Source organism: Suricata suricatta, chromosome 9 (genome assembly GCF_006229205.1).
Source record: "Suricata suricatta isolate VVHF042 chromosome 9, meerkat_22Aug2017_6uvM2_HiC, whole genome shotgun sequence".
In the NCBI taxonomy this organism is placed as follows: domain Eukaryota; kingdom Metazoa; phylum Chordata; class Mammalia; order Carnivora; family Herpestidae; genus Suricata; species Suricata suricatta.
Genome location: NC_043708.1, coordinates 131,247,712 through 131,263,078, shown reverse-complemented (window position 1 = coordinate 131,263,078; position 15,367 = coordinate 131,247,712). Strand labels below are relative to the sequence as shown.

At 53.3% G+C, this 15,367-nt stretch overlaps 1 protein-coding gene across 3 annotated transcripts in view; it reads left to right on the top strand.

Moving 5' to 3' along the window:
* KLHL25 (kelch like family member 25) overlaps window positions 1–15,367 on the top strand; it is a 48,952-nt gene that overhangs the window by 15,343 nt on the left and 18,242 nt on the right. The window contains exon 1 of one of the 3 annotated variants that reach the window (XM_029951979.1): window positions 2,476–2,516. The exons of 1 other annotated variant lie outside the window; for it this stretch is intronic. The gene's annotated coding sequence lies outside the window, so the exon portion shown is untranslated. Of the gene's footprint in view, window positions 1–2,475; window positions 2,517–6,213; window positions 6,309–15,367 lie in introns of those variants that run through there. One more of the 3 variants, XM_029951978.1, reaches the window with a different exon arrangement.

Genomic DNA, 15,367 nt, shown 5'->3' with positions numbered 1-15,367 from the left:
TGGGGGCGCCCGCCTCGGGCTGGTCTGGCTGCGCGCCCGGCCGCCGGCTCGACACTTGTCACCTCCCCCCTGACGGGGACCGGGGGGTACGGGGACCTGCGCGCCTCGCAGTCTGAGTCCCCCGGCTAAGAGAGCCCGCCCCCGCGGGGCCGCGCGCCCTGGGAGCAGCCCAGCGCCGCCCGGGTCCCCAGAGCGTCCCGGCCACCGCACGATGTCGGGGGCCGGCGGAGTCGGGACAATGGTGGGGGTGCGGGTGGGGGGGGGGTGGCCGCAGTCGGCCGCCTCCTCCCCAGCCCCCGCGGCTGCTCCAGCCCGGCGTGTGCCTGGGGACCCGGCGAGGGTATTTGCAGAGAGCCCCGGGCGAGGGAATGAATTGTTTCTGCAAATGGATGTTGCGCGCGGGAGCTACAACTCTTCCCCTTGGGAGCGGTTGATTCATTGAGTCCGCAGACTCTCTTTTTAAAAAATTACTATCGATCCTGGAAAGAGGAGGCTGCTCGGCTTGAGGATGTGAGCGACCGGGCTCTGCGCCCGGGCCGGGCGAAGTCCCCGCGCGCTTGACGCCAAGGGCCAGATTGCCGCCTGCCTCGTGCGGAGCGAGGGCCCGGGGTCGGCCCAGGGCAGGGTTGTCCGCGCGAGCGGGGCCCGGGTCTGCCGCCCCCAGTGCCCTCGGCGGTTCGCGTCCCGTCAACCGGGGGTTTTAGAGATCTGGAGAGCAGCGGGGGAATGGCCACACGCTGGAAGCCCCACCCACCTGCCCACCGCGGTGGCGACACCCTTGCAGGTCCGGAGCAAGCCTTCTCTAGACCGCTAGCCCGGCTCTCCTCTCCTCCTCCCCCCTCTTGCCAGGCTCCGGACCCCATGCGGGCACGCCCCACCCCCTTTTTCCTATTGTCGCTTGAGAAGCTTTTCCCTTAAGAGGCTGGACCCCCGCCCCCACCCGCAGGGGGCACCCTACACGTTTTTGGTGCTGCTGCTGATTTAAAGTCCACAAGGTGCATTCTCGCTCTCTTTGAGCAAAGAGCAATCTTTATAGAGACCTGATCAAAGGAATTGGGGTAGTGGCGGACCCAGACCCCTGCAGGTTTAATCTGGACACTCTTGGGTCCTGCTGACTTGCTCTGAGCAGGGGACAGGCTCTGAGAACACCGTGAGTCTGGGCCTCTGGTTTCACTCCGGCCATGTGGCCCTGGGAGAGGAGGCAGGTACCCTCCCATTCTTATCATGGATTGGGCAGTGATGACAGTGATGTGCAGTCACTCCCTTGGGATCCTGGACCTCAGTCTCCCCCCTTCATAGGTAGGACTGATGCGCGGTGGCCCCGAGTGTGCTGTTAGGTTTCCTAGTGGTTGTTGGTAAAGGCTTGCGTTTGGGGGCTGGGGTGCACAGGATCCACCCCACCCCGGGGCAGATTTGGTATCCTGAGACCAGGGGTCCTTGGTCCCCAGGCTGTGCCTGAGGAGTTTGATGGGGTTAGTCTTCTGGGTCTGGCAGCTCTCCTGGCCTAGAGTCATTCATTCAGTTTGTCAGGAAGTGACTCTAGGGAGGTTGTTAAAAGGAAGGTAGAGAGAAATGGTGGAAACCTTCATCCTGGGGCCTGGGCTGCAGCTGGATTTATGTTTGTGGTGCAGAGAAAGGGGCTGTGGGCCAGCCGCACACCCGGCTTCGGAGACAGCTTCTGCAGCCCGATGCGCCTTAATGGCCTCTCAAACCTCTTGGCACCCAGTGTGGGGGAGGGGATCCGGAAGGAGAGGAAGATTACCCAGGCCTGGGACTTCGTGGTTTGCAGTGAAAGCAGGCTCTACCACCCTGATGCGCCAGGGAGCGGGGGCGGGAGTGTTATTCCGTGAGTGGTTTGTTCATTCATTAGTTCATTCTTTTGTTAATTGGCTAATTGAGTCATTATTTGAAGGGTCTTGACCCTGTGTCCTGGGAGCTTCTAGACCAGGGTGTGCTGGCACATGGATTGGGTTCCCGATACATAGACACACCTAGGTGTGCACAGTACCCCGGTGATAACAGCAGCAAGGGGAGCCGAGGGGCATGGGTGGTGAAGCTTTCTGGGGAGGTGATGCCTTTACAAAATAAAGATGAGAAAAACCTGACCCAGCCCAGATTCCAGGCCCTGGGCGGCTGCCCTCTCCTGCCACGGTGAAGGCGGAGGTCAGGGAGAGGGCGGGTGGGAGGTGACACATTCACCGGAGACCATGGTGCTTTGGCTTGTGGAGTGAGCAGTCCTGAGAGTCTCCAGGACAATGAGTGGCTTCAGGATGCAACCTCTCTCTGCTCTCTGCTCGCTCTCTCGCTCTCTCTCTCTCTCTCTGCTCAAGGGGTCCTGGGAAAAGCCGCCCCAGCGGCCCCAAAGACCAGCCCATCACCATTAGGAAGCCTAATCCTTCTGGAGCAGCCTACCGTGTGGCCTGGCCAGGGAGGGGCCGTCAGAGCTGGCAGGAGAAAACAGAGTGGCCAGACGCAAATGAATTGGCTGATTGAGATGCTGGTTTTCATCTAAAGTGGTAAATTTCATAATTGAATTGCCTCAGGCAGCCAGAGCTATTGAAGCGTTTTCCCAGCCAGAAAGCACTTAGTTGGGACAGCTGGGGGTGGGGGGCGGGGTACGTGTGCGTCCACAGCTTTACTCCCCTCATCCCAGCACGGCTGGGGCTTAGGAATCTGGGTCTGCCCCCTGGTGATGGAATCCAGCCCTGGCACTACAGCACATGCCAACCTCTTTCTGGACCGCCTGGCCCCTGAGCATCACTGCCCCTGTCCCAGGAGAAAGTTGCTAAAGCTGATGCCTGTCACCTGTAGGCACTTGCCTTCTTGCAGGACTGACTCCAGGTCCCTGAGCATCGCTGCGCCTATCCCAGGAGAAAGATCTCTAAAGCTGACACCTGTCACCTGCAGGCACTTGCCTTCTTGGCAGGACTGACCCCAGGTCCTGGGGCTGTGGGGATGGAGATGGCAGGAGCAGAGAGAGCGCTCAAAGACAGGAGGGCTTCCTGGTAACACTTCAGCACCAGGTCAGGGGAAAGAGCACAGGCTCAGGAACCAGACTTGGGTTCAAGCACTGCCCGTGTGTCTGTGGTCAGCCACCTCTTGGGCCCCGGCCAGCTCCCCCCACCCTCACCCCTCCCTCTGGGGTCAGTAGACCCTGCGCTTGCTTAGTTACTGCTGAACCTTCCCTTCCAAGCCCTGCCCATGCCCTTTGGATGAAAATAGGTGGGGGGCACATGTGGTTCTCCGGCCTGTTCTGAAAAGTGCTGGCTCTACCATCTGAGAAATCCAGTATAGTTGGGAAATTTCACCGTATTTTCTGCAAAAACATAAAAATCTTCCCCGGCGTTCTTTCTCCCACGGTGACCCGCACCCTTGCGATGTGTGCAGAGTCTGGACCAGGCCCTCTGGGCCACACCTCATTTCAGTGTGACTGAGGCCCAGGGCCACTCCACCTCTTCATCATCCCATAGTTGGACTGTTCACACCTAGAACCTGTTGACAGAAAGACCATGTAAGTGGGGCGTCTGGAAGTCCTACTCTGCCTCTCCCTGGCTGTGTGCTTTCATGGAGGTCCCCTTACCTTTAGGGGCCTCAACTTGCTCTTCCCTAAAATGGGTGGATGCTCTTCTGTGCAATGCTTCTAGTTAATGTTTTGCTGTAAAATCCCAGAAATTCTTTCAGCCTCCAATGTCATGAAATTTTATAGGCTTGAGTTATTTGCCTAGCCCTCATGGGCAGGAAGAGATAGGCAGCCAGCAGAGTGTGGAAGAGCAGAGAAGTCAGGAGTCTAGACTTCTAGTTCCAGCTCTGTCGCTGGTGTGTGCTGTGGGGCTCCGGGTAAGTCAGTTTCCCTCTCTGGGCCCTAATTTTTCCTCCTGGAGAATGAGAAGGGTATGCGGTAGGCAAGCTCCCAGTGTTCTTTCCTTTCTTGGTGAGTGGAAACCAAGTCGGACTTTCCCAGTGCCTCATGCCTCCCTGGGCTCCCTGCCTCTGCTCACTGGCTAGGAGTCTAGGGTTCAGGTGTGAAGGCCTACAGGCACTGGTGGCCACGGATGAAGGACTGTGAAGCCAGGGGAACCAAGCCGGGCCCAAAGGAAGGTGACTCGTGGGTGACTTCCTTCCCAAGGTTGCTCTGGCTGGTCCCAGGCAGGGAGCTGGGCGGCAGGTGTGGGAGCACTTCATCCTGAAGTGGATGGGGTAGGACCTAGCCTGCAGGTATCCCCAGGGCCGCTCCGAAGAAGAAAGATGGGCACAGATCTCCCAAGATCTGTAGGGGTCACGAGGGAGCCCAGTGGTACAGAAGGCTCTGAGTCGCGGGCACACCAGGCTGTGCCCAGAGGGTGCCTGCAAGACCAGTTAGATAGCTTCTCCCGCAAGAAGGCAGGGGTGGAGCAGGGCCGTGGGAGAGCTGTGTCTCTCTTGCCAGAGGACCACATTAGCCTGGGGTGTCACTTCCCACCCACCTCTGTCTGCCAAGAAGAAACCTTCCATGTCAGTCAATCCAGCAGGCCAGGATGCAGGGATCGGATGGAAACAAAAAGCCTTGCGTATTATCTACCTGTTCCCCCATGGGGCCCCCCAGGAGAGTCTGACCACAGATCAATCCAGGGTGAATGGAAATAATTTCCTAATTAAGATAAGAGGAGCTTTGCTTACTCCATTCCAGGATGTGCTGGCTGCCAGGTTTGCAGTTGGCCAGGCCAGATAGTCTGGGCAGGAGTGAGGGCCAAGCGACACGGGAGTTCTTTTTCTAGAAAGCCATGGCAGTTACATCCAGCATCCAGAGTTCAAGTTCTGCGGTATCCTAGCCGGGCTTGTGAGACCCTGGGCAGCAAGCCCCTTGACTGTGAGTGCCTCTGTTTGCAAATGCAAAGGAGAAACTCCTTTCATGCAACAAGTAGCTCTTAGCACATTCTGAATGCTTCATCCTGAACTAGAAACAGGGAAAAAGAAGTTCAGAGGATGCTTTCTAGCAAGTTCAGCCCCCAGCATGTGAGGCAGACTATAGTGAAATGGTTGTGGCACGCTGCTAAGGTGTGAGTGGCATGTCCAGAGCCTGCCTCAGTTTCCCCGTTGAGAGGCAAGGAAGTAGACTGTTTTTAGCGTCCCTATTCCCAGGTATCCAGTGAATATTTTTTGCCCTCTGTTCTTGGCCATGCTCGGGGATGCAGCAGAAAACGGGGCAAGGTCCCTGCCATCCTGGAGGCCTTCTTCACCTGGGGAGGCAGACGCCACATAGACAAAATACATGCCATTAGGGCTTCTGGAGGTGGGCAGGGAGGAGAAGGTCAAGGTGGGGGCTCAGGGGGCCTAGAGAAGGCCTCTCTGGGCTGGTGACATTTGAGCCGAGACCTGCAAGACTGGACCAAGGCGCCCGTGGGAAGAGGAAGGGCCTGCCAGTCAGGGAGCAGGCGAGTGTGCAGGCTGGGAGCATCATGGGCCACGGAGGGGGGTGCAGCCAGAGATGGGCGACAGCCATCACATTCTGGAATCTTCTGATCCCTGTGGAGGCTATGGAAAACATGTCAAGTTGTTTGATTGTTTTCTTGCATGGCGGTAATACATCAGTAGATTCCCTTCATAAACAACCCCATAGGAAAGAATGCAGCCTGGAATGGAAGTGCCTCTCGTCCATGGTCACTGTCAGCGGTTTGATGCATACCCTCTGGTCCCCCTTTTCCTGTACAGATTGTGTTTATGTCTAAGCCACCACCTTTCGTTTTCCCCTCTCCTCCGGGGACGTGTTTAGGTTGTGTCTGATTTTTTTTTCCTTTTTCCCTTCATACAGTCCATAAAGTCTTGCGCGCCTTTGATCGTGCATGTTTCTGATTTTTAAATTTTCATCGTCAAAGCCGAGTGCCTTTCCCAAAGACGTAGGCACATCCCTTACCCACTGATAGCGTTTGGGAACCCGTTAGCTCACATCCTCACCCATACTTGATATTACCCACGTTTTCACTTTTAACTCACGTCGTGGGGGAGGGAATGATCTCATTATTCCTTTAAAACAAGCAAACAAAACAAAAGTGATCCAGTTTATCCGGGCTTTCTCTTTTTGTTTTCACCCATCTTTGTTTTTCCAGAACATCAAGGTTTAGCGATTGCTGGCTCTGCCTGTGACTGGTCCCTGACCCCGAGCGAAGCTTCATCTGTGAAAGGAGGCCCTTTTAATCCCCGCCCCGCCCCCAGCCAGGCTGCTGTGCAATTGCGCTGGGGAAAACATTCCTGAAAGTTCATTTTATGCTGAAAAGTTCTACAAACATCATGGCTTTTAGTAGTGAGAGCCAAATATCTGAAGCCTAGAACATGTGAGTGAATCCGGGTGTTTTTAAACAGCCAGTGAATCTAGAGGAGGGGGCGGGGGTGGGGGGCATCTGCCTGGCAGCCCCCACGTGGCCTGGAAGAGAGAAGTCAGAGGGCTAGCCAGGTAGGTGTGTCTCTCCCTGTCTCACCTGCGGGGCTGAAGAAATGAGCCAGGAAGGCAGAGAACATTTTCTAGCCCATCCACTAAAAGGCTCAGAAAGGGGCATTGGCCGTCACAGGCTGACCCCGCTATTTGCCTGTTGGAGACGGAAGACTGGGGCCGTTAGAGCTTTGTGGATTCTATTACTTTGGGAGTCCTGGTCTGTCTTCCTGTACCAGGCTTTAAAACAAGCAAAAAACTGACAGAAGGGCCCTTGCACTTGATTCAGAGACAGAAGGATGGGAAGCTCTGGGGATGGGTAGATGAGGAAAGGAGGAGTCTGGGGCCAGGGAGGACCACACCTGTGTGGTTCTGGGGTCACGTCAGCCCCTATGACCGAGGAGCTAGGGGGCAGGCAGCCCTGTGTCCTGGGCCCCTGGAGGACTCGTGGCTGCTGGGATTCTGGTGCCTGGTGGCATTTTAGCCAGGCTCTCCTGTCATTCCCCACGTGGGCTCTCACAGCTCGCCTCCATGGCCTGAGGACAGCCTCCAGGCGGGGCTGAGCCCCACTGCCCTGGGGGTGACTCAGACGTAAGCCCTGGTGGAGACTTCTGTTATCTCTACCATCTTGACCTGGTTAGGACAGCTGCAGGGGACAGTGGGCCGCAGACAGGATGGTAGACACCCATGGGAGAGGGTAATAAAGAGCAGATGAACAGGGGAATGTGGGATCCCCAAAGGGTTGTGGTGGAGGGCCTCCCCTCTTGGACCTTTGCAGCTAATGAGCGGGAGGAGAGAGTGGGGAGCCTGGCAGCAGGCAACCTTTTACATTTCTCAGACATCCTCTGATTCTGAGGGTTGGGTTTTTCAGGAAGGGGGTGAGGGGAGCATCCCGGGAGCTGATCTGAGGGTGGTCTACAGGATCAGGGGCACAGGGCGCTGCCCTTGTCGGGTCCCGCCCACCTCCACCCTGAGCGTTTCATGGAGCCGTAGGGAGCTCAGACCCCAGGTTTCCTTTCCTGCCCCGAGATGGACTGGTATATCGGTGCTGCAGGAAGTTATAGTTGCTATTTTTACTGCTCCAACTCGGTCTTTTTACTGGAAGGTACAATTACAAGCAAAATGTCAGGGTTTGTTGGCCAGCTGAGCCCGGGAGGCTGCCGCAGGCCGAGGCAGGAACCACGGCACGGTCAGGTGGTGTGTAAACAAGACACTTTGCACGTGGACACGTACCTCCCCTCGTTGCTGAGTGGCTTCCTCTGAACTCCTGGCAGGGTCTGTACTTCTCCTCCAGGCAAAAAAGAGGCCTTTGCTGGGTTTTGCCTGGATAATTCTACTCCAGCACCTTGTAATTGGCTAGTGGTGGGACTGAAGCTAACCTGCTAGGCCATTCTCTCCCTGACTGCCGTGGAAGGTGAACTTTTGTCCAGTGAAATTATTGTCAGCCTTCTGTACGATTCGTGCACTGCGAAGTGCTAGCGGTGGAAATGAGTAAGGCGGTCCTGGCTCTCAAGTGTCATACCTGACAGCGATTAAGGAGACAGAAGGTGCGAGTGGTCCCCAAACCCTTTGGACAAGCACCTGGTATGCTTTTCCTCCATGTGCATTATGGCTAAAGGCCAAGCTGGCCTTATGTTCGGTTCTCTGGCTATATAACAGATCACCGCAAACTTAGTGGCTTAGGCTGTACTTATTAGCTCATGTTTTTGTAGGGCAGAAGCTGGAGCTGGGTGGACTGGGTTCTCTGCTTGGGGTCTTGAACCATAAGTCCAAGGTCAAGGTATTGCCTGAGCTCTTATCCTGAGGCCCTGGGGGAGAATGTGCTTCCTGGGCCATTCAGGTCGTTGGCACAATGGGGTTCCTGGTGGTTGTAGCACTAAGGCCCCCCTGTCCTCTCTGGCTGTCAGCTGGATGCCGACCTTGGCTCCCAGAGGCTGCCACGTTTTGTGCCACATGGCCCCCTCCATCTCCAAACCCAAAGTGAGGCATCAGATCTGTTCGTGCTTCAGATCCCTGGCATCCATGTTGTGATCTCCAGGAGAAGGCTCTGCTGTAAAGGGCTCCTCTGATTAGGTCGGGCCCACTCAGGTAACCTCTCTGTTTCTAGGTCACCTGATTAGTTCATAACATCATTAATTATATCTGCAGATTCCTTTGCCACGTGGGTGACATGGCATGCATGTGATGTAAGTCGGAGGAGCAAGGCTGGGGGTGGAGATGGGGGCAGCCATCTTTGCCACAGGGCATGTGCCACCAGGGGCTGCAACGACAGTACTGAGAAGAGCAGTTCTCATGAGCTAAGTGAATTCTGTGTGCCCTGTTGTGCTTAAGCTCTTCACCTGGATTCTCTCCTTTTCTTAAAAAAAATTTTTTTAATGTTTATTTATTTCTGAGAGAGACCAAGAGAGAGCATGAGCAGAAGAGGGGCAGAGAGAAAGGGGAGACACAGAATCTGAAGCAGGCTCCAGGCTCTGAGCTGTCAGCCTGGAGCCTGATGCAGGGCTCGAACTCACGAACCACAAAGTCATAACCTGAGCTGAAGTTGGACCCTTAACTGACTTAGCCACACAGGTGCCCCTGGATTCTCTCCTTTAAAAAATAAATTTTTTTTTAACGTTTATTTCTGAGGGAGAGAGAGATAAAGAGCATGAATGGGAGAGGAGCAGAGAGAGAGGGAGACACAGAATCTGAAGCAGGCTCCAGGCTCTGAGCCGTCGGCATAGAGCCCGACGTGGGTCTCTACCATACAAACCACAAAATCATGACCTGAGCCAAAGTTGGACGCTTAACTGACTGAGCCACTGAGGTAACCCCCCCTTTTTTTTAAATTTTTAATGTTTATTTGTTTTTGAGAGACAGAGACAGATGGATTCTCTCCTTTAACCCCAGGATAGCACATTCACAGAGAGACACACCCCCATTTTTCACATGAGAAAACTGAGGCTCATGGAATAGAAGTATGTTGGCGTCCAGGCGCGCAGTAGTGGGCTTTGCAGCCAGAGGCTTAGAGCCTGGCCACCTCAGCATCTCCAGTTTGATTCCTACAATTTATGGGACACCGTCCAGGGCAGGGTTGAAGGCAGGATAGAACTCTTTCCCATGTAGCACTTAACATATTTAAACGTGAAAGCTGTCAGCCATACTGCAGGTTAATACAGCAGACATCGGGAACGGCCCATCTGGGTCTGACACACGTCTGCATCTTTCCGATTCTTATTCCAGTGGATGTTGCGCTTAGTCCCACTCTCCACTTGGCAGTATTTATGGAGCATTGCATATATTCGAGGCAGCAGAGATGACACAGGGTACTGCCCTGGAGGAGTTGGAAATGAAAATGAGGGCACAATTCACAGTGACCTGAAGGAATAAAGAGTACCGGACAGGAAGCGTCACAGTGCGGTAGGAAAGGACCAACAGGTATCAGAATGTCCGCTGCAGGAAACAAGACGAAAATGTGTGTTTACCCACAGCCACATCCCCGGTGCCGAGTACAGGGCCCTGCACACAGTAGGTCCTCAGATCACTTGTGTCGTGAATGTTTTGAGCATCGTGTGTGTGCAGTCCCTCCCCACGCCAGCTGGCAAGTCCAGAGGAGGGCGTAACAGTGACTGAGGTTTCATGGAGGAGCTGAGACTTGGGGGGAGAGCTGGAAGGGCCAGCCCGTATCTGCATGAGGCAGGGAGGCAGGGAGAGGGGCTGGGGTGGGCTGTGAGGCTGGAGGCGGAGACAGGCTGCACACAGCTTGGATGCTCAAGCCTTACTGAGGGTTTCTGAGTGGGAGAGATTGGTGGTCAGGAGCAAAGCATTTGGCCTCAGGTTACTGGGAGAGGCAGGGGTCAGGGGCCTCTCGGAGCCCAGCCTGCAGTGGTGAAGGCCTCGCCTTGTCTCCAGCGTCAGGCTGGTGACACAGTGGACCAGAAGGAAGATTTAATAGAACTTGGTGGCCAAACGATGTGCTAAAAATGTATATATGAGTGAGCCGCAGCTTCTGGGCACCCGTGTATTTGGCTATAAATACACACACATCTGTAATTTCAGGAGACCAGGAACGATCAGCTGCAAAACCCAAGGGCAGCAGCCCATGCGTGGCCCCTGCCGCTTGCTGTCTGAGGTCCTGCCCAGTACAGAATGCCCAGATCTGTTATTCTGGGGGAGAGCGAGGGGGTCCTGTGGTAAGAAGAAAGTGGCTGCTAGTGAAGGGAGGAGCAGGGCAGGTGAGGAGGCCCGCCAGTCGAGGGTTAGAGGGCGCCGGCCCCTGGGACTGCTCCTCCGTGTGGGCCTGGGAGGGGACCGAGGCCTGCAGGGGCAGGTGACCCTGCCATCTGCCACCCCATGCTCTCCACAGAAATTCTCCTCTGAGGGGCGCCTGGGTGGCTCAGTCAGTTAAGCAGCCGACTTGGGCTCAGGTCATAATCTCATGGTCTGTGAGTTCGAGCCCCACGTTGGGCTCTGTGCTGACAGCTCAGAACCTGGAGCCTGCTTCTGATTCTGTGTCTCCCTTTCTCTCTGTCCCTCCCCCACTCAAGCTCTCTGTCTGTCTCAAAAATAAATAAACGTTAAAAAAAATTAAAAAAAAAAAAGAAAGAAATTCTCCTCTGAGTTCTTACCAAAAACACAGCTAATGTGGAGGGTCAGGGAATCCCGCTGTACCCGGTGCTCTCAAAGTGTGGCCGGGAGGACCCTTGGGCCTCTTTGCAGGTCTGCAAGGTCCGAACTGTTTTCATGGCAATACCAAAGTGTGGTTTGCCTTTTTCACTGACTCAGAGCACATAGCTTGGGGAGCCAATGTTTTCCCCATGACCATTGCACCGTATTACCAAACCGTGCAGCGGCGAACAGCCCATTCAGAGTGCAGGATGGACCAGGAGGTCGGAATGTCACAGAGAACAAAAGTTCGCTGGCTCAGGGTCAGGATCCACACTGCAGTGAATCTCTAAGAAGCTACTGCTTGTTGGGTCTTGGTGTGGCATCAGTGAAGACTATCCTAAGTTATCGGAAAAGGCTCCAACTGTCTCCTTCCTTTTCTGACGACCTGGCCTTGCAAGGCTGGATTTTCTGCACGTTCTTCAATGAAAACATTTTACAGCAAAGAATGCAGAAGCAGTGATCCAGTCAGTATTCTCAACTAAAAGATAGGAAAAACCACTTTTTTGAAAACAGATTTATGAAAAACAGTTTTTATCTTAATATATAGTGGGTTTATAATTTTTTTTTAATTTAATGTTTATTTTTGAGAGAGAGAGAATGAGTAGAAGAGGGGCAGAGAAAGAGGGAGACCCAGAGTCTGACACAGGCTCCAGGATGCGAGCTGTCAGCAGAGTCCAACACAGGGCTCGAACTCATGAGCCATGAGATTCAGGACCTGAGCCAAAGTCGGACGCCCATCTGACTGAGCCTCCCATGTGCCTCTATTATTTTTCAGTTAACGAACACACATTCAAATTTTTTTCCCAGTTCTAATTTTAAAACATTTATTTTTTTTAACTTTTTTTAAAATGCTCATTACTCTTTTTTCTTTTTTAATTTTTTAACATTTATTTATTTGGGGGGGCCAGAGAGAGACAGGAGAGGAGAGCAGGAGAGGGAACACAGAATTGGATACAGGCTCCAGGTTCTGAGCTGTTTTCACAGAGCCCGATGCGGGACAGGAACCCACGAACTGTGAGATCCTGACCTGAGCCAAAGTCAGACGCTCAATAGACTGAGCCACCCAGGCATCCCTTAAAACATTTAAAATTTAATTTTGATTAATGTCAATAGGCAAAACCCCATAAAGAGAGAAGCCCCTTAGGGTCCTCAGTCATTTTTTTTTAATTTTAATTTTTTTTAATTTTTTTATGCCTTTATTTTATTTTGAGAGAGAGAGAGAGAGAGACAGAGTGTGAGCAGGGGAAGGGCAGAGAGAGAGGGAGACACAGAATCAGAAGCAGGCTCCAGGCTCTGAGCTGTCAGCACAGAGCCCGACGCGGGGCTCGGACCCACAGACTGTGAGATCATGACCTGCGCTGAAGTTGGCTGCCTAACCATCTAATCCACCCAGGCGCCCCTGGTCAATTTTAACTTATAGAAAGATGCTTGAAAGCACTGTGCTGCCCGATGTACCTGTAAACTGGGAACTGAGTACCAGGCCCTGAGCCCAGCTCTCAATACTGATTTCCCCCCTTTAGTCTCCTTGGCAGTCCTGGGAGGTTTGCACGATTGTTTTCACAATCCTGGGAGGTTTGCATGATTGTTTTCACGCCCATTTTACAAATGTGGAAACAAGGGCACTGAGCATTTGAATGCCAGGCACGGGTCTCACAGCGGGGACAGAGCAGCAGTGCCAGCCAGAGGCGAGGCCCCAGACCGAGGGGGCTGTTATCCAGGCAGGGAGGAAGGCAGATGCCTGAGAGGAAGCCTGTAACACAGGCCTGCCGTGTCCCCAGGTCACCCACTGTCCTCTGCAGCCGGCACTCTTCTGGGGGTACTCAGCCCACACGCTTCCTCCTTTCCTGAAGCCCAGGGGGGTCGATGCAGGTTTGCTAAGTGCCACAGGAGTCCGTGAGAAATCAGGGGTTTTCATTTAAAATACGCTCTTCCGTTCCACTGCACACACCGTTTGTTGCCAGGAAGCTTCCTTGTCTTCATAAATAGCCCACATTGTGCCATTTGAGCAAGAACTTGGGAGCAAAACAGCTTTGAATACTGAAGATGTGTGTACCTTTTTTCTTTTTTATCTTCTGTGAGCCTCAGTTTGCCCATCTGTACAATAGGGACCTTAAAGAGGTTTCTTAAGGATTAAGTAAAAGAATGCATTTAAAGCACCTAGCACAAAGACTCATGCACGGCAGGGTTTTGAAAAAGTAATACCGTGTCTGGCATGGAATTCAGCAGCGTCGGAGGGGTGTGGGGTTTCCGCTGTTCTCCCCAGCTCACTGATGTCAACCCGTTTCTTACACGGCCTGCCAAAGATAGTCTCTGCACATATACACAGGCGTGCGCATGGGCAGTCTGGTTTCTCACGTAAAAGACAGCATCCTACCCACAGCACTTCCCATGTAAGCACGCAACCCAAGTGCTTAACACACACACACACACACACACACACACAGGGGGCACCAGGGTGGCTCAGTCGGTTGAGCATCTGACTTCAGCTCAGGTCATGATCTCGCAGTTCGTGAGTTCAAGCCCCGCACTGGGCTCTGTACTAACAGCTCAGAGCCTGGAGCCTGCTCCTGATTTTGAGTCTCTCTCTCTCTCTCTGCCCCTCCTCTGCTCACTCTCTCTCTCTCTCTAAAATAAATATTTAAAAAATAATAAAAATGTCTAAAAATATATATTTGGTTGCATAATATTCCACTCGATGAAGGTGTATTTGACTAGGACTCTTATTTAGGAATATTGAGGTTGTTTTCAGCCTTCTGCTTGCAGCCAAAAACCCACATGCAAGTAGGACTGAGGGCAAGGTTCCTGGAGTGGAAATGCAGGGCAGAGGGTGTCTGCGGCTGTCGTTTGGAAACATGTTCCGAATTGCTCTCCAGCTGCACGCCCCTGCCCTCGGCGGGAAGAGAAAGGACAGAACAGTGTCCCAGGCTTCAGGAATTGAAGAGCATTCAGATTCCAGTTGCCCACCAACACTGCAGTCTGGAAAAGAAGGAGCCGCATCAGCAAAGGGCTGGTGCTTTACTCTCGGTGGGTTTTGTATTTTCCTGTTGGATGCTGCATGTTCCTTTTCCTCCAAGACCCCATCCAGGTGGCTCGTTGAAAGTGATATCTAGGCCAGAGTGCTTTTAGCGGCCCCATCTGTGGGGCTCTGTGGACCTTTCAGGGGACCAGACAGGAAAAGAGACTCCTCCTCCAGGTCCCCAGCCCCCACTCTGCTTGGGAGGGCCAGGCAGTCCTGAAGAGGGAGGAGCCCAGGATCTTGATGCAGTGTTTGCTTTGAGGGGACGCTTCTCTCTGCCCACTTTGTTTCTCCCGTCTCACTTTGGATCAGTGAAAGGAAACAAGTTATTCCAACAGACAGGGGAGCCTGAGTGCCGAGTGCTCTGTCCCCTCTCTGATTAGAGCGGTGGTGTCCGTTACATTGGCCCTGATCCCAGCCGGAGCCCACAGCTGGACCTGCAGACTCCCAGCTTTGGGGGCCAGAGATGGTCCCGGCTGCCCCACTGAGCTGAGGAGGGGCAGGGTGTGGCAGGAGCAGAGCAGTGGCTTCTGTCTGCCCTGCCCTCATGAATTTGGAGGTGTCTACACCACCCACTCACCCGCAGCTGAAAGAAGCCCTCTTGTTGCAGGGGTGGTTTAAGCCTGGCAAGCAGAACTTTTGGGACAATGTGACATCAAACATCTGTAATTCTTCTCCCAAGATTGTATCTCAAGAGAATACCAGTAATTCAACATAAGCAAAGACGTGATTTGTTTGGTAGGAACTTTCAGAACTGTGGATGAATGACTCCGTAAGTCATGGGGGTTCAGCATGTCACAGACACTGAAAGGTAAATGTGACAACCACAGAGACACTGGGCCATTTCATGAGGGAGCCAGAAGACGGGGTCCCAGGGCCTGCACCCCGCGGACGCTCAATCCACCTTTGTTCGATAGTGAGTGAAGGAGAGGAAACTATGTAAATAGATAAAAACAATGTAAAACAGCATTCTGTAACCGCAACAATGTAAAATGTTTGTTTGGGGATAGACGGGAAAATGAGCCAACATGAAAATAGTTATTCTGTTTGCAGCGTTTCTTATCACCTTCCCCACAAACCTTCTTGGAACCCCCCCATTCTGCTTACCCTCCCATAGATGTTAATACCAGACATAAGTCTCTGTATTGTGTGTATATCTGTGCTTTGCATATAAAAAGAACAAGATTCTCCCCCTCCCACAAGAGCAAGATTTTGCTCCCATTAGGGCAGTGTCCTCAGCCACCCTCTCCCTCTCCCTCATGAAAATGCCCATGTTCCGGGTTGAAATTCCAAGGGGATTT